Source organism: Microcebus murinus, chromosome 17 (assembly GCF_040939455.1).
Source record: "Microcebus murinus isolate Inina chromosome 17, M.murinus_Inina_mat1.0, whole genome shotgun sequence".
NCBI lineage: Eukaryota > Metazoa > Chordata > Mammalia > Primates > Cheirogaleidae > Microcebus > Microcebus murinus.
The window spans coordinates 17,488,072-17,500,570 of NC_134120.1; the positions used below are offsets into that span (position 1 = coordinate 17,488,072).

The following is a 12,499-nucleotide window of genomic DNA, read 5'->3' on the forward strand; positions in this document are numbered from 1 at the left end:
TCTACATTTTGTGGTGCTTTTGTAGTTCAGACCTTGAAAACCAGACCAGAATACCACGTTTTTATTACAGACCGTATTTCTTTATCCTGTATCCTAAATGAAAGGTACAAAGTTAGATTTATCTGTATATAATAATGATGATATTGATGAAAAAATAATAGTAATAATGAAAAGACCAATCATTATCATAATAATAAACACTGTGTCTTCATTTATTTATTTATTTTTTTTTTTTGAGACAGAGTCTCGCTTTCTTGCCTAGGCTAGAGTGAGTGCCGTGGCGTCAGCCTAGCTCACAGCAACCTCAAACTCCTGGGCTCAAGCGATCCTGCTGCCTCAGCCTCCCGAGTAGCTGGGACTACAGGCACGGGCCACCATGCCCGGCTGATTTTTATATTATATATATTAGTTGGCCAATTAATTTCTTTCTATTTTTATGGTAGAGACGGGGTCTCGCTCAGGCTGGTTTTGAACTCCTGACCTTGAGCAATCCGCCTGCCTCGGCCTCCCAGAGTGCTAGGATTACAGGCGTGAGCCACCGCGCCCGGCCTCTTCATTTATTTTTTACACACACATTTATCAGGTACCTACTTTGTGTCAGGGACTATTTTGGGTGCTGAAGATACAAAAACCATTAAGAAACCCTATATTTTTAAGAAGCTCGTAGTCTTTGCAATGAGTTTCTTTCTAGTGGATTTTACAACATAAGTTGTCTCATCCAGCTATCTAATTTTCTCCCAAAGGACCAGCTGAATGGAACAGGCTCAGGAAGTTGAGTCAACAAGGAAGACTCAACAAGGAAGTTGAGTCTGTCTTTTGCTACTTTCTCTTTAGTCCAAGCCAAGGGAGGAGTAACTAGCTCAAGGAATGTGACACTATTGTCTCCGAGGTATTCGAGCCAGATGTTTTGCCTTACCATTTTGTCTTTCCAGAGGAGAGCAGGGAAAACGGGGCATCCATGGTTCTAGCTTCCTTTCCAAGGCCAGAGATGGAATTCTTGGGTAAGAATAAGAGAATACCATAACTTCGTGCTGGGGTCACTGCTATTTGTGTTGTCACCGAAAAAGAACTAACTGCGTGGCCTGACCCTTTTAGACACAAGTCCTATGCTTATCACATATCGATGTTTGTTGATTGAACAACTGACAATTCAGGGATGACAGGCACAGAGCTGGAGTATCTTAGGAAAGTTTTCTATGTGGTAAAATAGAGCAGTATAGTTTCAAAATACGATAGACTCAAACGGCAAATGTTAATGTATGCCTACCACGTATGTGTTCAAAACTAGTAAATCCTAGAGTGTGCATATAGGGAAGGGGAAGAAAAAAGTTGTAGGTTTGGGGAGAGACACATTGCAGGGATGGACCTTCTGTGGGGATACTCAGGCATTGTTTTTTCTTTTTATCTTTCTGCAGGTGATCTGCAGACTGAGGTGTATATGGTATTATGGCTCAGGCTGAACTTGAAGGATCAAGATTTGGGTTCTGCTTGAATAGTTATCAAATTGCTATTGTGTACTAAATAATCTTGTGATTTACCAACTCGTAGTGGATATAAAACAATTACTTTTTCATATGGCCACACACGTGGGGTATGTGTCCCTCTATAAATTTTAACCTCAAACAATCAGGATTTATTTTTCTTAGTTGAAATTCCGTACTCCAGTTAATGGGTACAAAAATACAGTTAGATAGTAGGAATAAGTTCTAGTATTCTATAGTATAGTAGGGAAAGGATAGTTAGCAATAGTTTATTGTGTATTTCAAAATAATTAGAAGAGAAAAATTGTAATGTGTCCAACACAAAGAAATCATAAATGTTTGAGGCGATGGATATCTCAGTTACCCTGATTTGATCATGATACATTATGTGCATGTGTCCAAATAGTGCATGTGCCTCAAAAATATGTACAACTTTTATATATAAATTAAAAAATTAAAAAAAAAATCCACATTCCAAATGATAGTAGATTAGTGTGTGGCAGATGCTTCAAGATGTATGTTAAATGCTACTGAGCATAAAATCCAGGATAAAACCCTGGTATAACTCTAGCTATCATAGCATACATTTTATAAAGAAGGTCAGTCTGAGCATGGGATTGGGCAGCTACCTGCAAATGACACATCTCTGGACTAATAGCTCATTTCAGTTAGGAATGCTTCTGGCTTCCAGGAGTAGAAAATCTGATTGATGGCTGCCTTGGCAATCAATATTTGACTTTTGAAAATAACAAGAAATATGGAGGTAGGCACTTATTTTAGGTGGGTCCAATGGCTCGGCAACATCTTCAAACATCCAGGAACCAGGATTTTTCTAACAGTCTTGCTCCTTCATCCTCAGTTTATTATCTTTTTGCCTTTATGGTTGTCAGTCACCTCATGTTTGCAAAATGACTGCCTCAGCTCCAGGCATCACATGCTCATGCCAGCATCTAAAGCAGAAACTGAGAGCCAGAGGCTAAAGATCTTATCTTCTGCAACTCTGTCTTTTTAGGCAGTAAGGAGAGCCTTGAGAATTCTTATTACTTCTCTGCCATAATGGGATCACACACTACCCTACACCAGTCACTGAGCTAGGGGAATGCGATTATATTATGAGTCGTTAGATCATTCATTATTTACTGCCTGATCCTGGGAAGAGGCCCACCTTCCCTGAGGTCTAGGGATATCTGCTTGCTGCCTGGACTCATTATTAGAGTTCTGTGGTCAGGGAAGAAGGTCATGGGCATTGCCGATCCAGAACCTATGGGATATGCTGGTGTCAGGCATCAAAGAGTTGAGAGAAATAATATAAGAGACAGACTAACGTGGTGGGTTAGACCAGGGGCTACGGACTGAATTCTGGATCTGCAGCTGACCAGCCAAGATGAACTTGTGCAAATTGCTTAACTCCCTGCTTTATTGTTGAATTATTAATATCCCTAATAATACCTCAAAAGATTGTTGTGAGAATTAAATGAGATAATGTGGGCAAAGCACTAAACATAGAACTGGGTGTGTGGTAAAGGATTAATGAGTGTGGGGGGGCTCTTTCACAGAATCATAGGATGGAAGGTGCTCTGCTGCTACTCACAGACGAAGCTTTGGGGCTCACATTTGGAAAGATCACTCTTCTGAGAGTCTGGAAGCCAGGCTCGTAATCTTGCCTCTGTCTTCATTAATGGTGGACTTTTGGCAATAGACAATGACAGGGGCCCTTGGGGGTCTTCACTCTCATCACACTCATTGCAGACTGGTAACTTCCTGTACTTTCACTAATGGCACTGTTTGCTGTTGTCCCTATGAAGGTGGAACATAATGGAGGGGCTCTTGCTCTTCCTGGGGTTCCGCCTTGTTAGTAGAAGCAGCCACCGGGTTAGACTCTGCCTCGCTGCTGAAGTGGCTGGTGACCTCACCCAGAAGTGACTCCCTGGATCTACAGTCCTAGCGAGGCTTCTGTCCTGTTCCCTGGCGAGACTTGATTTTCTATTGGGAGCCCAAAGGGATATTTGGAAACGTTCTGAGTTAACTTTGTTACTTAACTTAGTTTCAATAAAAACAAGGCAAATGCATAATTAGCATTTTAACAATAAATAAATTAGAACTTGAGATTGCTATAATGTACACTGTTAGAAGAAGAATTGAAGAATGCAGTCTAAAAATAAAGGCAAAATCATAAACACACTCTCTTTTCTGTCTGGAAATAAAAAACACACCAATGGTTTCATGACAAAGGGGGAATAATGAAAAGGACCGAAAACTTTTCTTCCCACCTAATAGTGGGAAGGTAGTTGTGTGGAGTCGGATGGGGAACATTTGTATCCAAGACAATAAACTTGCCCTAAAAGGCTTGATTATTAGTTCCACTTAAAAAAAAAAAAAAAGCAACAACAACAAGGATAAATGTAAAACTGATGTTCGGAGATTTTAAAAAGCTGCAACCTATGAAAACTAACTAGGCATTTGCAAAATACTGTTCCAATCAACAGAATTGTTTCCTTCAGAAAAACTGTCGGATGCTCCCCATACTCTGTCCTGGTGCAGCCTGGAAAATTGTCTTGCTTCCTAGGGGACACGGAGCTGTTCAAACGCTTCATAAAGTCTGTCATGCCCTAAAAAATTCTGAGTGTCATCGTGGAATAATCAGCCCCGGATTTAATGTTATGAATTTTCCAAGGCCTGCTGCAATTTGGGGAAATCTGGGGCCTGTGGGGAAAGGTTGGTGAGTCTGTGCCGAGGCAAGGTGTACCCCAAGTGATGGGAGCCCCTTTGGAAGGACATGGCCCATGCATCACAATTTTGCCCTGGCTCAGACTTTTAGAACTTAGGCGTCCTCAAATTACTGCCTTCGGGCCGCCTAGCACATTTATCTGGCCCTCCACGTGTTTCTGCTGCCGCTGCCTGTCCTGCTTAGCAGCTGACTTGTCCCGGGCGCAAAGTGCACACTCTCCAATGGTCTGAGGGACAGTGAACTGGCCCCCTGTTTAAAAAGTTTGAGGACCCCTGAGAGTATCCACATGCTTAGATTTAGCTTATAGCATAGGACAGGGGTAAGTATTAACCTGTATTTTGAGTTTCCCTAAATTGCTTTATGGCAATGTATCCTGAGGCCTGTATATCTTGAGAAACAAACTAAACAAATGTACAAACACAAGTAAAAGAATTCCATGAAGTGAAATGATCCATATTCTAAAAAATATTCTTCTGTGTTAAATATTCTATAGCAGAAAAAGGGAGATAGAGATATTGGAATATCTCTATCTGGAATAGAGATATTGAAAGCATTTTAAAATTTGGAAGTGCCTGGGTGTGTGCATGTGTGTGTGTTTGCACGCACATGCACGTGTTTGAATTTTAACTCCCCTGTCTGCTTATGGTGTGAGTATGATAATGCCATTTATCCTGCAGTGAACTTCTTCTTTTTTCTCCACCCCTACCTGCTGGGCCTTGCCCCCTGGTTTGGGAGGAGCTTTAGGAAATGATTGTGCTTCATCGAGACCCGTGAAAGGACACTTGTGTATATTAAAAGAGTCTTATAGACTGGAGGGAGCTGAAGTTGGGTAAGAAAAAAAGTAGAAGCAAATTTGTAATGAAAGAAATTGTTCCCATGGTAAAAAAAAAAAAAAAAAAAAGAAAAAATGCCAGGGCCCTCGGAGCAGCTCACGAGGACTGGGGACTGGGGAAGACTGGCAGGACACACTCAGGCCAAAGCTCATTAAATAGAGAGGGATCTGAGGGAAGAAGAAAGCAAAGGCGTTGGAAAGGCGGGGGCTGTGTGTCCACAGGGCTTCGCGGCGTTTGGAAACTGATCACGGAAGCTGAGAGCTGGGAGGCAGCTTGAAGTTCACCAAGTCCAGCCCTTCCTGTTGCAGGTGAGGAGACAAGGCTGAGCGCTTTGCCTGAGGTTCCCGCTAAATCAGAGGAGAGGCAGGGTTGGGGCCCAGGACGTCCCATTCTCAGGCTGGGGGCTCCCCACCGCTGGGCGGTGACCCATTTTCTTAGAGGTTTGGACTTCTGTGCTTGCTGAACATTCACTAGGAAATAATAAAGGACGTGTAGGAAACCAGATTTTAAAAATAATTGACAAAGTGACAAAGGAATAACGATGGGGTTATGGTGTAACGCAAGAGTTTCTTAATGCCACCTGTTACCCTACAAGCACCTTCAAAGATTAAAAATAAACATGATGGCAAGCCCCCACATCAGACTAATTTAAGCAGAATCAATGTGGGTGAAGCTCTGACACTGATCATTATACAAAGCTCCCAGATGATTTTAATGGGCAGCCAGAGTTGGCATCAAAGATCTGGGTTTGAATCCTGCTATTGGCTGTGTGATCTTAGGCATGTTACTTAACATCTCTGAACCTTGTTTTCCTCATGTGTGAAATGGGGCCAATAATAACTGCCTTCTAAAGTTGCTGTGAGATTAGATGAGATAAAACATGTGTCCTGACTGGTACAACATAGGTATTTGTAATGAACACATTGACTGCCATGTGAGTTGTATTTAACTCAGGCTAGTTTTGAGCCTGGGGCCGCGTGAAGCAAAACCCTGCAGTTGGTTCGTGAAAATGTTACTTGTTGATGTTCTTATTGTTCCAATTAATATTGACAATTTAATTCTAAAAACATGGATTGCATTGCATATAACTCACGCACACAAAACAATAGAAGATAACAAATTAGAAAGGATCGTTTTGTTTTAATCAAACACTGTGGACCCAGGGGAAAAAAAAAATTTTTTTTCTAGTATGGCAGTGTGTTAAATGTTTCCTTTATGAGAACCTGAATCTCAGTGATTATAATTACAGACTCAGGTTTTTTGTTTGTTTGTTTTTTTGGCAAGCTCCTATTAAGTGAGTTTTCTTTCCTAGTGTGTTCCTCTTAGAGCACATTCTCAACAATACTCACCTAAAATTCAAGAATGTTCTCAATTTTCAGAATAAGGTGATGGGGGAGAGTGTGTAGCTGTTAGAAAGTGTCGCCTAATTCACTGACATGGCTGCTTCGTCAGGGCTTATTCTGGTGGGCTGCCTGGAGGAGGTGAGCCTTATGTTAGGGGTAGTACAAGGCTGCCCCGGGTATGACCATGTAGTGGATGATACAGAAATATGACCTTAGGTGGCACTGAGTCACATATTGAGACAACCATTGCCTATCCTATTTTTGTTCAGTGCTTCTGCTAGTATCAAAGACATTTCACTAATCACTAATATCACTATTTAACCAGAAGTGGTTTCAGAGCTTGCTTAGAATTTAACATTGTTTCACTTTCCTTCTGTTTATGCCTATGGTTGCCTTGTATTTATGGTAAGTGATACTGGTTTCCATTCATAGTAGTGAACTTCTCCATTGAAAAAAATGCACTGACTTCAAGAAAACTCTTAAGTAAACAACGTAGGCGCGGTAAGCAGACAGGGCAAAAATCACGATGGAAGATATCTTGGGTTTTGGATTCCTTCCTGGGTTCCCTTCTTGGCTCACCTGGGAGACCTTGGGCTAGAATAGCAACACACCCTTCCTGGGCTTCAGTTTCTGCAACCCTAAAATAAAAGTGTTAAACTTCGACCATGTCTAAGATTGCTTCCAATTGAAGCGCATCTGCTATTCAAATTCATCACAGTTTGGCCTTTCGAGGAAAATCTCACTCATCAAAGATATGAAGAAACTCGATTAAAAAAAGGAAATGGTGAGAAGGATATTAAAGTTTTCTATGTTCCTATCCCCATAGAAGAATTTGTGGGTTACTGGTTCTTCATAAAGCCATTATTTATGGGGACCTGTGTTTGTCTGCACATCTCTTCTCTAGCTGGTAGCCCCTGTTCATTAATTGCAAACACTGTTGTGATCTGGGTGATTGTATACATTCAGGTGTAATGCCCAAGTCAGGTGTGTCCTTTTGTGACTCTCCCAGGTAGTAAGATCTGTGGATTACTGCTAGATGAGTGTATTCTCCTCTTCTCAGCACTCTAGGGAGATCTGAAATGCAGGACAGAGTTTCCCACTGCAGAGTGGTAGTAAAACATTAATTGGTATAAAACACCGTTAATGTGGTGGTTTGTGTATGAAGTTGGCAACAGTGCTCTGCTCTGTCCCACCAGATTCCTAACCCTGTGAGGCTTGGTCTGTAGCACACAGGTGCTGAGGGTGAGGGGGTGGCTGTAGCAGGGCATGAGCGGGTTGGGGACAGACTCTCTGCCATTCCCTGAGACCGGGAAGGGAAGGGACTGGGAAGGGAAGGGACTGGGGCGAGGCCAGCAGGTGCCCAGGTGCAAAATCCCAGGCAGCATGCTCAAGTGCCTGCACCCGCTTTCCTGAGTCCTCCCTGAGTCCTGGCTGGCTGAAAACTCTCTCTCTATTCACGGGCTGCTGAGAATTCTCTCAGCTCTGCTCTGGGTGGTGGGGAACTAATTTATTTACTAATTTATTAAGGCAGTCACTGCCCCTCACCTCTCCCTCCAGCTCTGTGCCTTCACCACTTGGCTGCCTGGTCCTCATCAGGCTTCAGTAAAAGCGTCCGCCCTCCACCATTTCAAAGGCACCTTTTCCGGTGGCCACTCATGCACTGTCCCTGTTTCGCTGTGGTTTGTTTCCTGTTCGCTGGGATGAGACTGTGAATGAGCTCTGGCAACGGGGCTTGTCAGGAGTCAAACTCAACCAGCGTTTTTTCAACACCCCCTGTGTCTTGGGCGTGGTCCTAGACCCTTTCTTGTGTGTTATTTGATCTAATCCTTTCTAACATTATCGCATCTGCCTCATGAATGGGAAACTGAGGCTCAGAAAAATGACCTAGTTTGCCTTCAGGTGGCAATGAGCTTCTGAAACTAGTGATTTTATGCGACCCTATTCTGTGGAAAGTTTTTTGGAGTTTTCTAATAGAGGAGAAATATTGAGAAGGTTTCCCAGAAAGTGAAGGTATCTGGAATGAATGCGCGGCTTACCTTGAAGGACTGGGAAAGCATTGCCTGACTAAACACTATCATTTTGATTGAAAGGGGTTTGGAGGAATAATGGAGGGCCTGAGGTTGGATCTTGGAGGAGAGTTGATTCTGAGGGGGATCCACATGGCGTGACTTTAGGCAGCCCCATAAAAAGAAGTGGGGTCCTTGGGTTTGGATTTTCAGGTGGATCCATGAATTTTTATTTTTTTATTTTTTTTGAGACAAGAGTCTCACTCTGTTGCCTGGGCTAGAGTGCCGTGGCATCAGCCTAGCTCACAGCAACCTCAAACTCCTGGGCTCAAGCAATCCTGCTGCCTCAGCCTCTCTAGTAGATGGGACTACAGGCATGCGCCGCCATGCACAGGTAATTTTTTCTATATATTTTTAGTTGTCCAGCTAATTTCTTTCTCTTTTTTTTTTTTTTTTTAAAGTAGAGATGGGGTCTCGCTCTTGCTCAGGCCGGTCTCGAACTCCTGAGCTCCAACGATCCACCTGCCTCGGCCTCCCAGAGTGCTCGGATTACAGGTATGAGCCACCCTGCCCAGCAGGATCCATGAATCTTACCCAGTGAAATATCCTAGCAATGGTGGGCAGCTCTGGGCATGAGGATGAATTGCTTAGAAGTGTGTAGAAATACTGTGTTAAAGAAATAGAGAGTTTGTCAACAATTCATTTATTCATTCATACACTCAACTCCCTCATTTGAAAATATTTAGTGAGCATCTACTACATGCCAGATGTCATTTTCAGCACTGAGGATGCAGTGGCAAACCAGCAGGCAAGAGGTTGGCTCTCTTGTAGGTGTAGGCTAATATCAGTCCAACGTTTAAAGGTTGAGCAGAGAGAGAGAAATGAGTAAGGAGACCAGGAAAGAAGGACTAGGGAAGTGGCTGGAAAATCAGGAGGGAGTGGTTTTAGGTAAGCCTCAAGAAAAGAGTGTTTCTAAAGTAAGGATCAACAGGCCAACAGCCTTGTCTGAGAGGACATGAACATAAGAGGAGGAAGCTGGCAAAAATCTCTTGTCTACCCCGTCATCTTATATCCTGACAAATCGCATTTCCTCTTCAGCCCTCTCTCAGGAGGCTGTGCCCTGACATCATTCCCATAGCAAGAGGGCAAAGAATGCACACAACAAGAAGGAAGCATGTATATGTCAACACATATGCTTGCGATGACTTCCGGCTCTTGCCACGTTATTCTGGGAGACAAGTCTTATTGACTGTAGGGTGCTTTAAAGTGAAGCACTTGAGGCTGTGTTCTCATTTGGGGTCAAAGCAGATCTGAGCACCATCTATAAATGTGCAGCGCTGAGAATGGAGCAGCGGATTCCTGAAACGATGTATGTGTCTGCCAGGATCAACCACAGGCCCTGCCAGATCCCCGTGGGTGACAAAATGCCAAAGAGCAGCCTGCCATGCCACACAAAGAAACGCTGAAATGACAGCGACACCTCCAACGGCAGCAAATGGAGAAAATGTTCTTTGGAAGCGAATTCCCCTTTATGCAACCAGGACAATACTAAGCTATCGACCCCTTCGTTCCTGAGAATAACTGCAAGCAACATTTGCATAATCCTTGAGTTTATAGAGTGCTTCCATGGGTGTTATCGTATTGATTTTATGTGAGCCTGGAGTGTGTGGACAGCTAGCTGAGGAGCCCTCAAGTCCTCGTGTGGCGGCTTCAGTCTGTTTGTCTCCTTTGCAAAGTAGAGCCATGGAAACTGTCACAGCCCCGCAGCGTGTGGTGGTGTCCTCCTGTCTTTAAATGACTTGCCTCCCAGCAATCTCGAATTGAAAAATCATGACTCTGAGTCATGAGATTATGAGACATTTTCTATTTTCCCCTTTAGATTTTAGAGTTTTCCAAATTTTCTGTTGTAAGCATGAGCTACCTTTGTAATTAAAAAAATATATACATATATATATATTTGAAAAATCAGGGGATGTGAGCTTCTGAAATGCACCCCAGTTGACAAGACTTGTCTCCTAGAGCAAGGCTGACCAGTGGGACTGGCTGGTTGCTTTGGCCGAGCTCCATGAACCGGAAGAGCCATTGTGTTTTTGAATTGGGGCCATGGAGATCATCTAGTCAACCCCCTTAGCACAGCAGCTAGCGTGCAGAGAACTCAACCAGCCAGAAGCAGTGTCCTACTTCTTTAAAATAGACACTTGGAAAGCTTTAGCACCAGCAGAGCAAAGCCAAAGATATCGATCCTTTTAGCTGAAGTGAGATGATGCTATTTTCTCCTTTAATAGTTTATTTTTTTTTATTAGATAATACAAGCATCTTAAAGGGAATCAAGTTAATTAAAACAAATTATAAAAAACAAACAAACAAAAAAAAAAAAACAAATTCTATCTACTAAAGATGACCACATAATTTCTCCTCCCTAGTCTCTTTTAAGGGAAGTAGGTGATTTTTTTAAATAATAATATTTATATTTATTTGGATTTCTGAATTTTCTTTTCCAGAATGATTTCTTCAACCTGAATAATTAAGAGTGAAAATTCATTATACATTTTTTGAAGCTTCATCCAAAGTGAAAGAGAGACCGCCTCCCACACCCTCTAACAATGCTTGCAGGTTCATTAGTTCTGGTGTGGTTGTCTGAAGTCATAACCCACAGAGAGTGTACCAGTCCTTTTGTAATAGGACTTCCTTGGGTTGAGTTTTCCTAATTTTAATTCTAATTTTAAAAGAAGGGCAAATAGATGATCTCTCACCCTTACCTCTTCAACACTTACTTTCTGTTCCATTACTCAGAAAAATGACATGGCTGGGTATAATATTCTTGGTTTACGACTTTGTCCTCAAAATGTGCTAATCATTGCCTCACTTTTTTTTTTTTTAGCAGTTAGTATTAAAAATGTATAAGGTCAGTCAGACTTTGTGTGTAAACTGATTTTTTTTTTCTGCCCACCAATGTGTAATAATTAAAACTTTATTCTAATGGTTATACATTTTTGGATGGGTCCATGTGTTTATTATTTCTTTCCACTGATTTTCTTGAAACATGGTGAAATGTTTATCAACATACTCATATTTCTTTTATCTCTAGAGGAAGGTTTTCATAACTATGACTTTGAATATTGTGTTTATTTCAGTTGTTCTATTTTTAAAGTTTGATCTCTATTTTGTGTGTTTTTTAAAATATTTTCTCCCATCATTTTAATTTTTGTCTGAATTCAGGGGGAACTTTTGAAGTTTGTCCTCCATATTACTGACTGATTTTCTGCTATGTCAATTACGCTTCTTCTTCTTCTTCTTCTTTTTTTTTTTAACCTCTAATGTAGTTTTATATTCTTTTATTGCTTTTCCAATTTCCCCCAAATCTTTTCTGTTTGACTATATCACTATATCATGTTTAATCCTAACCTATTGACTTTTCACCTCAAATTTTTCTATTAGGATGTTCTCTTTTTGTCTCATAAAGGTTAAATTGTTTTTTATTTAAGTGAGAGTCTCAGACTATTTTTCCAGATTCTAGTTTTTATAATAAATATTTTTGAGAAGTCTTTTTAGCCTCTGAGTTTACATGATAATGTTCTTTCCCATTTTTATTCAATTTATATATTCATAATTTCATTTGTTTATATTTTTGTTGTATCCTCAAATAGAAAGAATGCTCCCTTGCTCTTGGCCTTGCTCTCTGGTGCTGGCAACATTTCTTCCTCCAAGGTCTAGCTAGATTCCATTTATAGGTGACTCTTCAGGGCTGAGATAGAAAATTCTTTCCATTTTTCCTAGCTCTGACATTCTGAAAAGATGGAAAGCACGAAAATGAAAATTTCCAACTTCAGGCCCTCCGTTATTCCTCCAAGGCCCCATCTAGCTGCTACTAGAGCTCTTGATTTCTCTTCTTCCCCATCCCTTATATCACACCGCTGGGAAGGACAAGATCTCCTGTGATGCTAAATGCTACTCTAAGTTTCTCCATGTTTCTTCACAGATTTATAAGGACTGTGATATAATCCAGTACTTGCCTGCTTGAGGATCTTCTAATCTGAGTTCATATCCTGGTTCTACTTCTACATATCTTGTGAACTTTAGCAAATTATTTCATATCTCTGGACTTCAT

The 12,499-nt window shown here is 41.5% G+C and overlaps 1 long non-coding RNA gene across 1 annotated transcript; it reads left to right on the forward strand.

Annotated features, from left to right (window-relative positions):
* The first annotated feature begins 915 nt into the window (after window positions 1-915).
* On the forward strand, window positions 916-11,301 carry LOC142861617 (uncharacterized). The gene is made up of 4 exons (XR_012912838.1): window positions 916-1,001; window positions 5,264-5,350; window positions 8,853-8,946; window positions 10,893-11,301. It is a non-coding gene; the product is annotated as an uncharacterized LOC142861617 (long non-coding RNA).
* The last annotated feature ends 1,198 nt before the right edge of the window (window positions 11,302-12,499 follow it).